At 44.6% G+C, this 15,693-nt stretch overlaps 1 non-coding gene across 1 annotated transcript; it reads right to left on the bottom strand.

Moving 5' to 3' along the window:
- Positions 1–597: 597 nt before the first annotated feature.
- Positions 598–668, bottom strand: TRNAV-UAC (transfer RNA valine (anticodon UAC)). The gene has a single exon. It is a non-coding gene; the product is annotated as a tRNA-Val (tRNA).
- Positions 669–15,693: the final 15,025 nt, after the last annotated feature.

Raw genomic sequence — 15,693 nt, 5'->3', positions numbered from 1 at the left:
CTGCATATCTTAAATTATTGATATTTCTCCCTCCAGTTTTCACACCTCCTTCATCTTGGTCCAATCCAACTTTCCGTGCGATATGTTCTGCATATAGATTAAACAAATAGGGTGATAAAGTACACTCCTGTCTCACACCCTTTCCGATTCTGCTATAGAGACTTCCAATTTTTTCATGTGTTAGGGAATGCTTCCCAGACTCCTATTAAATGGTCACAGAGGGAGAACTTGTACCACACCAAAAATAGCATCCCAGAAATGTAACTGTGAAGTCTGAGGGTGGAGAAGACATAACTGACCAAACTGGAATGGACCAGAATGGCCATTTTATAAATAAAATTGTTGCTGCTGCAACAGCAACAGCCAAACCAGTGGGACGTGTTAGAGATGCACAAAAATATTGCTTTGGAAATATGACTCTTGCAGTATTAAAATTTTATTAACCCCTTCCAAGCCAAAGCCCATTCAGAAAAATATTAGAACATAGGAAGATGCCTTCTACTGCATCAGATCATTGGTCCATCTAGCTTAGCATTGTCTGCAATGACTGGTAGAAGCTCTCCAGGGTTTCAGATGGGGGGTATTCCCAGCCCTATCTGGAGATGCCAGGGATTGAACCTGGGATGTTCTGCATGTAAAGCAGATGCTCTACCATTGAGCTATGACCCTTTCCCCTTAAAAATCAATCAATGCCAGATTCAAAGGCATCAAGACCAACCAAATTCCAGGCAGTCACTCATCCACGCACCAACAAGACCCAGACCTGATTAGTTTCAGCAAGGTGATAGCTTCATGTACTTTTGACCATACCTGAAGCCTACCTGCCCTGATATAGGTAATAAGATTCAGTAGTGCTGCTCTGGACCCAGAGTTTTATGATAACCTGCTCTGAACCCAGAGGTTTATGATACCTATCAACCAGTTACAAATGCCCTCTTTTGGTGGAGAGTGTTTGAGAGGGTGGTGGCAGCTCAGCTCAAAGCGCTGTTGAAGGAAACGGATTATCCAGACCCAATCCAGTCTGGGTTCAGGCTTGGTTTGGGGACTGAATCAGCCTTGGTCACCCTAATGGGTGACCCTTATCAAGATAGGAGGAGTGCAACCCTCTTGCTCAGTCACTTGGTGGCTTTTGATACCATCGGCTGTATCTCAGCCACCTGGTAGTTATGCTGTGGGGTGCTGCAGGGCACCATCTTATCCGCACTGCTGTTCAACGTGTATATGAAGGTCTTGGGAGTATTCAAGGTGGTTTGGAGTGTGGGGATCAATACGCAGATGACACCCAGCTCCATTTCTCTGTTACATCTGAGAAGGGACAGCAGGATCTGTCAATTATCATTCTCTCAGCTTCTCATGTTTCCCAGTCTTAAAGTTCTCTACTTTCCTGCAGCAATTTGTGATTTTTTTAAAACAAAAAATCCACATGGAAATATTCCAATATTTTAGTGCAAATTTCTCCTACAAAACACATTCTTGTATGCAGTTTTGACGAACGTACACATTTGCAAGCAATTTATCTGAATATAATGCATGTTTGTGTTATTTTTACCAATAGATTCATTTTGTGCACACTTTCCCCTAACATATGCATTTTTGCAAACATTGCTTAAGTGTGAATTTCAAAGGATGGCTGGTTTCAGTTCTCATGTTGTTTCAGAAAGTGTGATTTTGATAAATTTGGCCTTAACCACATTTCTTGCCCATTCCTACATCTGAGTCAGATATGGCCATGCAAATCCTGGTCCAGTGCTTGGACACAGTGACCAACTGGATAAAAGCTAATAAACTGAAGCTGAATCCTGACAAGAGAGTGGTTTTGTGACTGGGTGGTTCCTATGTGTGGGAATTGGGCATATCGACTGTTCTGGATGTGGTTTCACTCCCCATGAAGGAGCACATATGTAGTCTGGTGTGCTCCTTGATCCATCAAGTGGCCATGGTGGCTAGGAGCACATTTTACCATCTTCAGCTGATGTGTCAGCTACAGCCATTCCTAGACAGGGATAGCTTGCCTGACCATAGTGATCCACATATTGGTAACCTCAGGATTGGCTTACTATAATGTGCACTATGTAGCTCTGCCCTTAAGGCTGGTTCAGAACCTACAGCTTGTGCAGTATACAGTGGTTATGCTGCTGAGTGGAGCTCTCTACTACAAACATGTGACACCACTTCCAAATAGACCCTGGCTGTTGCCAGTTTGCTACTGGGTCAAGTTTATGGTTTTTCTGTTGACCTATAAATTTATTTATTTATTTTATTATAAAGCCTATAAAGCCTCAAGATCCTCCGTGGCGCAGAGTGGTAAGCGGCGGTAACGCAGCTGAAAGCTCTGCTCACGGCCGGAGTTCGATTCCAATGGAAGGAGGAAGTCGAATCCCTGGTAAAAGGGGTTGAGGTCCACTCAGCCTTCCATCCATCCGTGGTCGGTAAAATGAGTACCCAGCATATGCTGGGGGGTAAAGAAAGGCCGGGGAAGGAACTGGCAATCCCACCCCATATATACGGTCTGCCTAGTAAATGTCGCAAGACGTCACCCTAAGAGTCGGCAATGACTCGCACTACAAGTGCGGGGACACCTTTACCTTTATAAAGCCCTAAACAACTTGGGAACAGATTATCTGAAAAAATACCCTCTCCCAGAAAGATCTGGCCATTTATGGAAAACTTTGGCTGAGGCCCTCCAGGGCCTTCTCTGTTGTGGTGCCCAGTTTATAGAACCACCTCTCCCCTGAAATACCAACTCCAATGATTTTTCTGATGTTTGAGCAAGACTTATTTGTTCACTCAGGCATTTGCTGGTCACTAATAACAAACATTTGGGATAGCTATGGCTTACAGGGGATGCCATCTTATTTTCATGTACTTTAATGTATTGATTTTACCGGGAATGTGCTTTTTTCCTCTTTTTTTCTTGCAATTAAGGTCTGTAAAGAAATGCTCTAAATAAATAAAACTAAAGAGACGAGTAGATAAAAGAGTCTTTTATGGTCACAGGGATGCCTAAGTGCTTGCAGAGCTCCCTTGCCTGGGCTTGCTTTATTTTTCATTTTAATGGAAAGAGCCAAGTCTCCTGGTTTCCATTGCAATTCAAAGAACTCACTCAAGAAAAGGCTTCCCCCATCCCTCTCCCTCTTTTATTCTGGGGCAGGTGTTGGGAATATGGCAGCCTTGTGAGAAAATGCTGACACTCAAAAATGTTTCAGTTCATGCAAGCTGTTTCCTTTGAACAGTGGGCTGCTTTGCAAGTCCCCAGAAAGTGGACTCACTCCTCATTTACCCTCTAATGTCTCCTAGAATTAGCCAATACATTCACCAGACTAATGAACTGATCCTTGTTCTGGAGGCAGCATTGCAATTGGAGTGGGAGCAGAAGTGGACTGTCACCTTCTCTATGGCTGCGCTACAGGTCATGATTACTGCAATTCTTTTTAGTAGCAGGATTAGCAACTGGGACACAGGAAGCTACCTGATACTGAGTCAAACCATCAGTACATCAATCCAGCCCAGTATTCTCTACCATAGCTAACAGCAACTCTTTGGAGTCTCAGACAAAGTTCTTTCCCAGCCTCAAGGTCCTTCACTAGAGATACCAAAGACTGAATTTGGAACTTGCTACATGCAAAGTGTGCCACTACTAGGGATGGTCAAATCTGACAGTTTTAGTTTCTCTCATTTTCTCATTTTCCAGCAATGGCTGGTAGCGCCATATCAGTGGGGCAATGGAATCCGCTCCAGGTTTTAGTCTGGACTTTTGAGGAGCTCCTTGAAAGTTTGGACTAAAACCTGGAGCGGATTCCACTGCCCCACTGACATGGCGCTACCAGCCACCCCTGCTTTTTTCCAGTCTTATTTCAGTTCTCCACATTTCCAGTGGCAATTTCAGTTCGCAGTTTTTTTCGGCCCTCGTGAAATTCATCAGCACTATCCTGCTTTCCACCCTCCTTAAGTGTTTTTGCCTTGCTGGCATGTGTCCTTGACCTTTGATAAAGCTTCTTGCTTGCCTGGTCGGAAGGCTTGTGCGTAGAAGCTAGCCTAACTATACAAAGGCAACATTCATGTGGGTTGCTTGGCCTACTTTTGCTTCTGGCCTGCCTGGCACTGTCATGTGGCTCCTGGAAGGTTTCCCAGAAGGCAGTGCAGTCCTTAGACTGAAAATGGTTCCTCACCCTTGATTTACATGGTTGCTAACCATGCTGGATATAGCCATGTTGGGAAGCAGGACAGAATAAACAAAATGTTATCTTGCCTTAACTTGCTACATGCCGTTGCTTGAAGGAGTTTTATCACACGCACAGCCAGCCCATTCCTGGTGTTAGAGCTGAAAGGGTAAGTAAAATGTCAGTGGCAATGGAACATAGGAAAGTCAGGCGATGGAAGAAGGGAGTGTTTTATTCCCCTCTTCTGTGCACATCTTTTGTTGCAAGAATCAGCCTACACACACACACACACACACACACACACACACACACATACACTTTCCAGATGTGTGTGACAAACAAACATGGCTGCCCCCATCAAGTCTTGCATGGTTCTAGGTCCTCTCTCTGACGAGCCTTCAGGAATCCCCTGCTTCTCTCCCATTATCTCATGAAATTCACTTGCTTTGTAAGATAAATAAATTAGGGCTATAAATCACAGTTGTCCACTACAGATATTAACAATCATTTGTTGTTGCCCTGCTGAATTCTCAGCACGCTATGCTGGTTTTCTTCACCGTCCCCAGGCAAACCGGCCATTTGTCTTGCCAAGTGTGAAAAATCTCAAAAGCAGAGAGGACAAGATCAGTCCAATGAACAAGTCATGTTGCTTGGATAGTGCTGGCATCCTAGCTCTGGTTGGTGGACTTGCCATGAAGCAAGGCAGGGCAGCTGTTGTGGCACCACGAAAGGCAGTAGTTTTGACTTCTGGGATGCAATCAGGGGAAGGGCCAAAGCCCAGTGCTTTCCAGTAGAAGGTCCCAGGTTCAGTCCCCAGCATCTCCAGGAGGGCTGGGAGAGACCTCTGTTTAAAACCCAGGAGAGACACTGGCAATCAGTGTGCACAGTACTGAGCTAGTTGGACCAATTATCTGACTCAGTATAAGGCAGCATCCCATGTTCCAATCTGTTGGCAAGTTCTCCTGTACTTACTCTATTAAAATGGAATTATGGGAGAGCACAGGGAATTCTGATATGTTTCAGTGTGACAATGTACATCCTGGTGATTCATCTCCCATGTTAATTAGCAGGACAGGAGGGGTGCCATTTGGGTTTTCTGCTGCAGGCGACCAAGTGTTGGGGCCAGGCCTGCCAAGCCACATGTACATCTCTCAGAGAACACTTACATAGTCTGGTCTGCAACCTCCTTTGACATTTGACTGCCATGATGTGCTGCATAATTTGCAAGGGGAAGGGGGAAACTTTCATGTGTTGAATAGCTTCCAAGCTGAGGCATTTTTCAGTAGTTTTCTGGAATAGTGTTCTTTGTCCAGTTTGTGATGCTGTAATTTAGGTTGCTAAGATGCTAATCTCCTCATCAAGAGCTTTCCCCATAATTTTTCTGACAGCATATGGATGACTACAAGATCATCTCCCTCTCTTTCCCCCTACCATCTTGTAATTTGCAGTGTCATATATTTATATAGTAAATAAAATAAAATAAAAACAATAGCTGGCATGGATTGCTCTTTTTATCTCAGCATCCATTGCCTTCGAGATGTATCCTTGCATGTGGTCAAATCCAAAATTATAATGAAAAGGCTATTTTTCAGATATGCATGCTGCTTGTGGGAACTTATGGGGAGAAAAGACATGAATGCAGAAGCTGCTAGCTGGTCTTTCAACAAGCCTTTTGAGTAGAGACCTTATCCCAGTCTGCATCTGTGTTGGAATTGTTTTTAGATTTTTTAAAAACTTGTTTTAAAGATTTATTTTTAAAGATGGTTTTTTAAAGATGTTTTAAAGATGTTTTTAACATTTTTGTTTGCTGCCCTGGGCTCCTTCTGGGAGGAAGGGTGGGAATATATTAATTGTTGTTGTTGTTGTTGTTGTTGTTATTATTATTATTATTATTATATAACTTTCCTTTCTATCTGAGGCTGGTGCTATACACGTTTAATGCAAAAGGCATTCAACAGATAAAGCTGTAGAAGAAAAACTGGAGGGGAGAAAGTGGTAACATTCAATTGTCTACCCACACCTGCAGCATCCACTCTGCTGAGAATTGAGTTTCCCTCTTGTCTGATTCAATCTTTCCAGACAGAATTTGTATATGAGGTTCTCTTTGTGCATTGTATTCTCAATAAAAAGGCAGGTTTTGCCTTTTAAACTTCTCTTATATGAGCCGAGACATGCTGTTATTTGGTTATAGCATTCTCAGAGCGGTGAGAAGCTCCAGGGACAACAGAACTACCCCAGTTTAGTTTCCTTTGGATGAGAGAGCTCTGTAGACATAAGAACCCAAGAAGAGCCCTGTTGGATCAGGCCAGTGGCCCATCTAGTCCAGCATCCTGTTCTCACAGTGGCCAGCCAGATGCCCGAAAGGGAAGCCCACAAGCAGGGCCTGAGCGCAAGAGCACTCTCCCCTCCAGCAGTTTCTAGCAACGGGCATTCAGAAGCATATTGCTTTGACTGTGGAGGCAGAGCATAGCTGTCGTGGCTAGTAGCCATGGATAGCTTTAACCTCCACGAATTTGTCTAATCTATTTTTAAAGGCATCCAAGTTGATGGTGATCACTACATATTGTGGGGACAAATTCCATGGTTTAACTATGCACTGCATGAATATATGTAGCCTGCTTTTGTAATATTTGCTCTATTTAGAAATACTGAAATAGAGCTTAAGTGGAAGCACTCTGATGAGGCAGCAATTTCTCCTGCCCCAGAGAGTTGTTCTGTATTTCATCTCATGACTCTTCTGCTCCCTAAAATAACCAGCTTCTGCCACCCCCTTTTTACTCTCTCACTCATGCATGCACACACACCTGCCCCTCCCCTAAACTGTAGAGGAGGGGCACTGGCTTTCATATTCACAATCGCATGGAGTGATACCCCACACATCAGGAAACTTTTTCCTAACCATTAGTTCCCATCAGTTGACGACCCTGGCTATTAGCATAGGCAAGGAATAGTTATCCAGGTGCAAACTCAACAAGCATGTGCAGCAGATGTTATCTGAATATTTCATGCCAGTAAGCCCAGTGAAAGATAAGGGAGACACCACAGAGTTCTGGCTTCCAGAAGCCCAAGGGCTGCCCTCTTAAGATGGAGTGTCTCCCCTATAAGGAAAGGGCCCCAGTTTGGGGATGGGAGGACTCAAATTTAGATATATTAGAGTCAATTCAAAATAATTTTTTTTAAAAACTCCTATTCTTACCATCAAGCACCCAGGCGGCCCTTTTAAGATCAGAGGTAGGCTTTCCTTCCATTAGAGAGAGAATTCATCTGGCCCTACTAAACTACTGGAGGGCCAGCTCACATCCTCCCTCTTCCAAGTCAACCCTAAAAATAGGCGTTGAAACCGCTTTGCTGGACAAATTTTGGTCTTCTCAACTGGCTAAGATCTGTCAGTTATACCATATTCCTCAACAGATTCTATTAGACCAAACCAGCAAGTTAAGCCTTTTTTCATCATAGTGCTTGGCTTGATAGACTGACAATAATGAATTCTAAGTTCTCCAACTGGTATGGCCTTTTCAGATATGATCATTGCAGAGCAAACTATCTGGACCAGATCTCAGTTTTGAAATTACGACAGGCATTTACAGCTCTCAGGTTCCAGACAATGCCAACTGCATCTTTGTCTGGCCGATATAATAGCATTCCATGGACCCAGCAGTTATGTATCTGTGGAGCCCCCGAGGTGGAAGACCTTTCTCATTATTTCTTAAAATGTCCACTTTACAAACACCCTCGGGCCAAATTCCTGGATGGGCTTTTGCCTTGTGGGGGCCCAGAGCAGTTAGTTTTCTATTGTGTTTCTTCTGTCAGATACTGACCCGGAGATTTCGTACCGCGTGGCTCTTTTTGCCCTAGCGGCCTCAAAGCTTCGGGTAAAGTATCTAGCCAACAAGCAGTCAGCCTGACAGCTGCTGTTATGTACATGTTTTAATCCCTGCTTTTGGTGGGTAATGATAGCACGTTTTGTATTTATAAATTTGTATAAATTATATGCTTATTTAAATTGCCTTCTGTACCGGCATCTCCTGCTAAGGCCTATGGCCAGGCAGTAAACAATAAACTGAAACTATAAGGAAAGGTTGCAGCATTGGGGGCTTTTTAGTCTAGAGAAAAGGCGATTAAGAGGTGACATGACAGAAGTGTACAAAATTATGCATGGCACGCAGAAAGTGGATCAGTGTTTTTCTCCCTCTCTCATAACACGAAAATTCATGGTCATCCAAGGAAGCTGAATGTTAGAAGATTCAGGATAGACAAAAGAAAGTACTTCTTCACACAGTGCATAGTCAAACAATGGAATTCGCTCCCACAAGAGACAGTGATGGCCACCAAATTGGATGGCTTTAACAGAGGATTAGATAAATTCATGGAGGATAAGGCTACCCATGGCTATTAGCCATAATGGCTGTGCTCTGCCTCCATAGGCAAAAGCAGTACAGTAAGGCCAAAGCTGCTAAAAGGCACTCCTAGCCACTCAGGTCACCTGGACCTCTAGCAACAAAGATGGATCCAGGAGCACCCCAGAGTACGGACCTGCTATTTCAGAGGGAGTACAACTCCATCCAAGGCAGGCAACTGACCAATTATCTGAACTCAGGAACCACCAACCCACAGCACCTCCGTCTTGCTAGGATTCAGACTCAGTTTATTGGCCCTTATCCAGCCCACCACTGAGTCCAGGCAGCGGTCCAGGCTTGCACGGCCTCTCCTGATTCAGATGTTCAGATGTTACAGAGAAATAGAGCTGGGTATCATCAGTGTACTGCTGGTACCTCATCCCAAATCTCCTGATGACCACTCCCAAGGGCTTCATATAGATGTTAAACAGCATGGGGGACAAGATGGTACCCCACAGCACAATTGCCAGGGGGCCTAAAGACAATCACCCAATGCTATTCTCTGAAAATGACCTTGGAGACAGGATCGGAACCACTGTAAAACAGCGCCTCCAATACCCATCTCACCAAGTCGGCCCAGAAGGATACCATGGTCAATTGTATCAAAAGCTGCTGAGAGATCAAGTAAGAGTAACAGGGTGTCCTGCCCAGAGTGCGAATCATGAGGCGGAGACGAGGATGGAATTAATTCTTGTTTTATTAGGATAATTGAAACATCAAAGGCAGCACACTTCATAGACTTGCTATGCTAACTCACTTCTATCCCTAGAAGCTACCAAAGCATACTCTGCAGCATGTGAAGGAAGTTGACTCAGCACCCAGATCACGGGGGGGGGGTCCTTAAGTAGGAAAGGTCTTTGCCTGTAATCTCTGACTCCTTCGAGGATTCTCACTCTGGACAAGGCACTTCTCGTGACGTCTTGCACGGGGCAAAAGGGGGTGTGTCTCTGCCGGCTCATCTGACAATACAGTCTCGATAGGTGCCGGCTTGGCTTCTGGAGGCGGGGATGCATTTGAAGTTTCAGGAGGAGAGCTCAAGGAGGTTGGGGTTGGCGCACGCGCCAGGACATCCTCCAACGGCTCTGTTGAGGCATCTGGAGGTGGCACGAAGTCTTCCTTGGCAGGAGAACTGTCCATAGGAGCTGGCACAGAGTCAACCACACCCCCTCCCCCATGGTCCTCGAAAGTGTCTACACCCCCTGACTCTTCCCCTTGCTCTAGCTGAGAGATCTGCATCTCATCCAGCCCCCTTCCTTGATTCCCCTGAAGGAGCTGGGGCACGACATCGGGTCACACTCCCCCTGTCCTTCTCCTGATAAAGGTCATCCATCAGGACGACCAAGGCCAATTCAGTCCCATAACCAGGCCTGAACCTAGACTGGAATGGGTCAAGATAATCTGTTTCATCCAACAGTACTTGCAATTGCCATGCCACAACCCTCTCAATCACCTTCCCTAAGAAGGGGGTATTTGCAACCGGTCAGTAATTGTCACAGACCAATGGGTCTAGGGTAGGCTTTTTCAGGAGCAGTCAGATCACCACCTCTTTCAGGGTGGCTGGAACCACTCACTCCTGCAATGATGCATTGACCACACCCTAGATCCACTCGGTCAACCCCCCTCGGCAAGCTTTAATAAACCAAGAAGGGCAAGAGTTGGGAGGATGTGTTGCTGGCCACATCATTGCAAGCACCTTGTCTACATCATCAGGCTGTATCAACTGAAACCTTTCTGAAGACGTTGTAGCAGACGTTGCACTGGACACTTCATTGGGGACTACAGTAGATATGGATGGGGCTTCAAGACTGCTACAGAGGCGAGCAACTTTACCCTCAAAGTGGGCAAACAATTCACAGTGGGCTTCTGAAGGGTCTAAAATTCCGTTTCCTGGAGCTGATGTCAACAGACCCCTGACAATATGGAAAAACTCCACTGGACGGCTACTTGAGGATGCAAAGGAGGAAGGAAATGGGCCTTCTTCACTGCCCTCACCGCCACACAGTAGGCATGGTTATGATGTTTTACTCGTGCCCAATCAGCCTCACAGCACGTCTTTCGCCACTTGTGCTCTAGCCGACGTCCAGCCTATATCATTGCCCTTAACACACTGGTGTACCAGGCTCCACAATGCCGGAGAGGGTGCTCGGAGTCAACCATGTCAAGAGCCCAACGCGCCTTGCTGTTCCACAGTGTGACAAGGGCTTCAACAGGGTCACCTGCTCTATCTACTGGAACACCCTCAGGGCATTCAGGAATCCTGTGGATTCCATTAGTCTCCAGGGGTGGACCATCTTAATCTGTCCACCCCCCTTCAGGGAAAGATCAGAGCCATAAGTCTAAACTTCACTAGGAAGTGGTCTGACCATGACAATGGGGTGACATCCACCCCCGCATCTCCAGACCACCCCTTCCTCCATCTAGAGCAAAAACCAAGTCGAGGGTGTGCCCTGCCCTATGCATCGGGCTGGTGACAACTTGAGACAGCTCCATGGTTGTCATGGAGGCCATGAAGTCCTGAGCTGGAACACTAGAAGCAGCCTCAGTGTGAACATTGAAATCACCCAGGACTATCGTTCTGGGCTCTTCCAATACCACAGCTCAGATGGTCTCCGCCAGCTCAGTCAGAGAAGCTGCCGGGCAGCAGGGTGGACGGTACACCAGCAGCAACCCTAGTTTACTGTCCCCTTGGTCCGACACCTGGTGCAGGCCCTCACAGCCAGCTCCAAGACAGAGTGGTCTCCTGGTGACAGAGATGGAAGTTCTGTAGATCACAGCAACTACTCCCCCCCTGTCCCTGCAGCCTCTGCTGGTGTTGCACCAAGTATCCAGGTGGGCAAAGTTGGGTCACATGAACTCTTCCCAGCTCACCCACCCAGGTCTCAGTAATGCACACCAAATTGGCACCTTCATCCACAATCAAATCATGGATGATTGTGGTCTTATTGTGTACCGATCTGGCGTTAAACCACAACACACATAGGCCAGTGGGCACAGCAGATGAGCAACGAGGAACCCATCCACAAGAGGAGTGGCAGCAAGGAACAAGGCGTAGATAGCCTTGCCCTCATCTTCTATGGTAATTCACCACATGGCTATACTTCCCTCTACCCGTGATCACCGAAATTGTGGTGGCATCACCCATGTCCCTCCAAGACTCCTCCTAAACACCTTATATGGACCCACCAAGAGCCCACCAAGGGCTTTTGATTCCCAGCAACTGGTATTCAGAGGTATACTGCCTCTGATGGTGGAGGTACAACACAGCCATCATTACTAGTAACCACTGATAGCCTTATCCTCTATATATTGGCCTAATTCTCTTTTAAAGCCATCCAAGTTGGTGGCCATCAGCAGCAAATTCCATAGTGCTATGTGCTGTGTGAAGAAGTACTTTCTTTTTTCTGTCTTGAGGCAGCAAGATAGGGAAGGGAGAGGCTTGGAAATAACAAATTTCAGAAGTAAAACAAATGGGAAAGGCAGAGATGAATCTCTCAGATCATTGACTTAGCTAATTTGCATCAATCTGCAGTGGACTGGCCTTTTCTTTCCTTCTGTGTCTCTGCCCTTCCCTAGGAGCCACTCCAGACAGACAGCTAAAAAATCAAGCAGGGTTATGCAGCAAATGCTCCGCAGTGATGATCTGTGAGATCCTGCCCACTTGCACAAACAAGGCTTATTTTTTTCCTGGGGGGGCACTGCAAACCTTTTTATTTCAGGAATGTGCAAGAATTTGGCAGCAGGCAAAGAACACAGAGCAAGATCTCTTCACTTCCTTTACCTGCTGTTGCTTTCTGGCCATATAAAAATATGAAGTGATTGTGGTGGCATTAGTACTAAGAACTGAACAAGAACTCATTCATGAGGCCTCCTCCTCCTCCTCACTATTGCTTTTATGCCTGTGCCTTCGACAGTATGTGTGACAGATTTGCTCTGTTCAGAGTCGAAGTCGAAGCTTGCTGTCTATGTAGCGGGCTGTGAGCCTGGCAGTTATGCTGCATCCCTGAAGCAAATGCCACGTCAAAGGGGAGAGAGGTAGCACCCCTTCCTTGTATTAGAACACAGGAAATTTAGGATTCGGGAATAAGTGTTCAGACAGATAAGATCAGTTAAACAAGATTCCTTTACTTAAAAGACTATTTAAACATTCCATGAGAGAGAATAAAAGTTAATTGGCATAAAATCAAAATAAAAGCATTTTAAGGCATTACATATCTTAAAGCATAACAGATCTAAAGTCCTGATATAATGTATAGATATAACACATTGATGCAACCTATTTGATGCAGAGCTGAGGTACCTTGCTTAGTTACCTGGATCTTACAAGGTTATTTGGGGATGCAAGCATTAGTGAGCCTCTCCTAGGAGAAGATTGATTTGATACTAAAATGCAGGAGTATTTATACTAAATATTCCTTTGAAGATCACAAATTTATGAAACATTCCTAGCTTAATTGCTTCTTGTTGCAATTGTCAGAGAAAAATTAACTATTCTGAAATATAACAAGATGGCACATTCCTCAATATATCTGAATACATGAAAGAAATACAATAAATTTCAGCTACAAAATAACATCTTAAATCTCTCAGACATGGGAAGATATCTGGTATGCATCTGAACATACTATGAAATTGTCAGTTTAGGAACATTTTTCAATGTTTATACAAATAATTGTCCGACTAAGTGGAACTACTTAACAATTTACAATATAGGTAATTTAACAGCCTTATTATCAGTGTGATTTAATTTCTCCTAATTGATGGAAGTCACTCTAAGATTTTATGCCTTGGAGATAAGCTTGAAGTTATGGCTTTATAACTGGAGATGTTTTAGTGTGACACCAAAAGGTTTCTATCAGATGTAATGATGGTGGGCCCATCATGAATACACAAGGGATGACTGTTTCCTGTGTATCAGATTTAATTGTGTCCCATTTGGATGAGGGGAATTATTAATATGAATACTAGCTCTGAATCCCCCATCGTCTCTCCATCGTCCAGCTATGTTAGAAGTGGGAATATTTGCCGCATATGCCTGTGCATGTGCAAATGGGAGGAGGGAAGCTTTGGTTGTCACTACTGAGCAGCAGCTAAGGGAGGAGAAGTGATTAGGGATTGGCGGAGGGTGGTCTGTGGCCATTTGGTATTGGGGAATGCCAAACAGTACTCAGCATGAACCAATGACGACCTGTATGATGCTGCTCACTTCTTAAACATCATAGAGAATACACTAAATCTCAACCAAAAGGCAAGGCAATTTTCACAGCACTCCACCCCATCCTACCCCATTTGGTGATTTCCCCATGCCCCAAGGATTGCTGTTAAAAGGAATGGAAGAGTTTGCCTATTCATAAAGCATTGTTCTGAACAGGCTACATTTTCCCTCAGTGATGTGATCATGTTTGCTGTGCATTCACTGATTGACTCCAGGAAATACTAATCTCGCTTTAAACTGACTTTGTTTGCTTTCATAGCAGGACAGAGCCCATTGGGGTATATAATGTTGTGATATCATCACATTTACTCTAGTCGCCTGAGATTATTTGGGCTACAACTGCCATCAGTCCCAACCAGCATGCCCAATAGTCAAGAAAGATAGGAGCTGTAATCCAAAATATCCCAAGGGCACCAACTTGGGGAGGTCTGTTCTGCACTATGTGATCCCTGATTGGCTAGCATCAGTCTTGAAAGGAGAGAGAATCCCCACAGAGGAAATAAGAAGCAGATGCAGATGGGCTGGCTGAATGTTTGAATGCTCATTCATCTTTTCTTTTCTTTTTTAAAAAAAGCCCTCTCTGCACATAAAAAATAGCATATCAGAAGGAAGGGTTCGCCCTAGTCTTCTTTCTGAGAGATTATTTTTGACACACAAGGAGTTTTATGCACGTGGGGACTATTCAGACTTGAAATACCTCTCTCAATTACTTCACACATAAACACGCACAAAAATAGTACAGTCCAGGAAAAGCTTTAGCAGTTGATTTGCAAGGGACGGACTGTAGCTCCGTGGTAGAGCATCTGTTTTGCATGCAGGAGATGCCAAGTTCAATCTCCAGCATCTCCAGGTAGGTCAGGGAGAGACCTCTGTCTGAAACCCTGGAGAGCCACTGCCAATTGGTGTGGACAGTACTGAGCTAGATGGGCCAATGGTCTGACTCAGAGTCAGGCAGCTTCCTAAGTCCCTAGGGTTTCACTGAATGTCTACACTGGGTCCCAGACTTGCTGTCTGAAGGATTAAAGAAACTGATATACAGCTGTGGATTCCCTACTTCTCCAAGAAGCGAGACATTCATTGTGGGGAAAGATTTACTTCGTATGTATGAGAGCACCGGAAATTTAACTGGAGGCAAAAAAGGTGCTTGTACAAGGCAGTAGATCTGCTACCCCATATCTGTATCCCTAAGTGCCTTTGGATAAGTCATAGCTCACTAGCTCTCCTTCTGACAAACTGCTTCAGAATCTGCCAGCTTCAGTTGTGTCATACCAAGGGACAAAATCATTTGGTCCATATTTTAAAGTGAACCAACACAATTTGCCAGAATTACAGTATATGTAGATCTGAATGCAGGTATCATTCGGATTGCACATTTCTCTGAATTTTGTGATGCAGTTTTGCATAGATATTTGTATTTTAGGGATGGAAATGTGTACAAAATGCATATTTTAGAGGAAGAATGTTTACAAATTGAGTGCAAAATGTGTATTATAAGGGGAAGTGTGTATAATTTAAATGTGAATTTTATCCTTTTTAAGAATCCACAGATATCTATGACTGAGCACATGCAAAACTGACACATCAGATAAATACTTGGGTCTGTCTGTCCCTAGTCATACCCCTGCCTGCAGTTGACTTGCCTGTTCAGAAAACATCCACTGCCATTCCGAGATGTGAATGAATGTTTATTTGTTAACTAATCAAGCAACATCATAGTAACAGACCCAATCACAGTAATCAAACAGCGATATAAATTTAACGCAGAGCACCTCCGACCCCGACCCCCATCTAACTCAGGATTTGGCCCTTGGAATCTCTCTCTCTCTCTTTCCTTCCAGGGAGTTTCCTGGCTTCCTAGAAAGGCTTTTGAACCAAAGCAATGTATTGGTGATTAATGTTTGTCTTCTGTTGCATCAGCCCAAGT

This window comes from Rhineura floridana, chromosome 4 (genome assembly GCF_030035675.1).
Source record: "Rhineura floridana isolate rRhiFlo1 chromosome 4, rRhiFlo1.hap2, whole genome shotgun sequence".
In the NCBI taxonomy this organism is placed as follows: domain Eukaryota; kingdom Metazoa; phylum Chordata; class Lepidosauria; order Squamata; family Rhineuridae; genus Rhineura; species Rhineura floridana.
The sequence above is the reverse complement of the archived record's forward strand: the minus strand, read 5'-3'. Positions and strand labels throughout refer to the sequence as shown.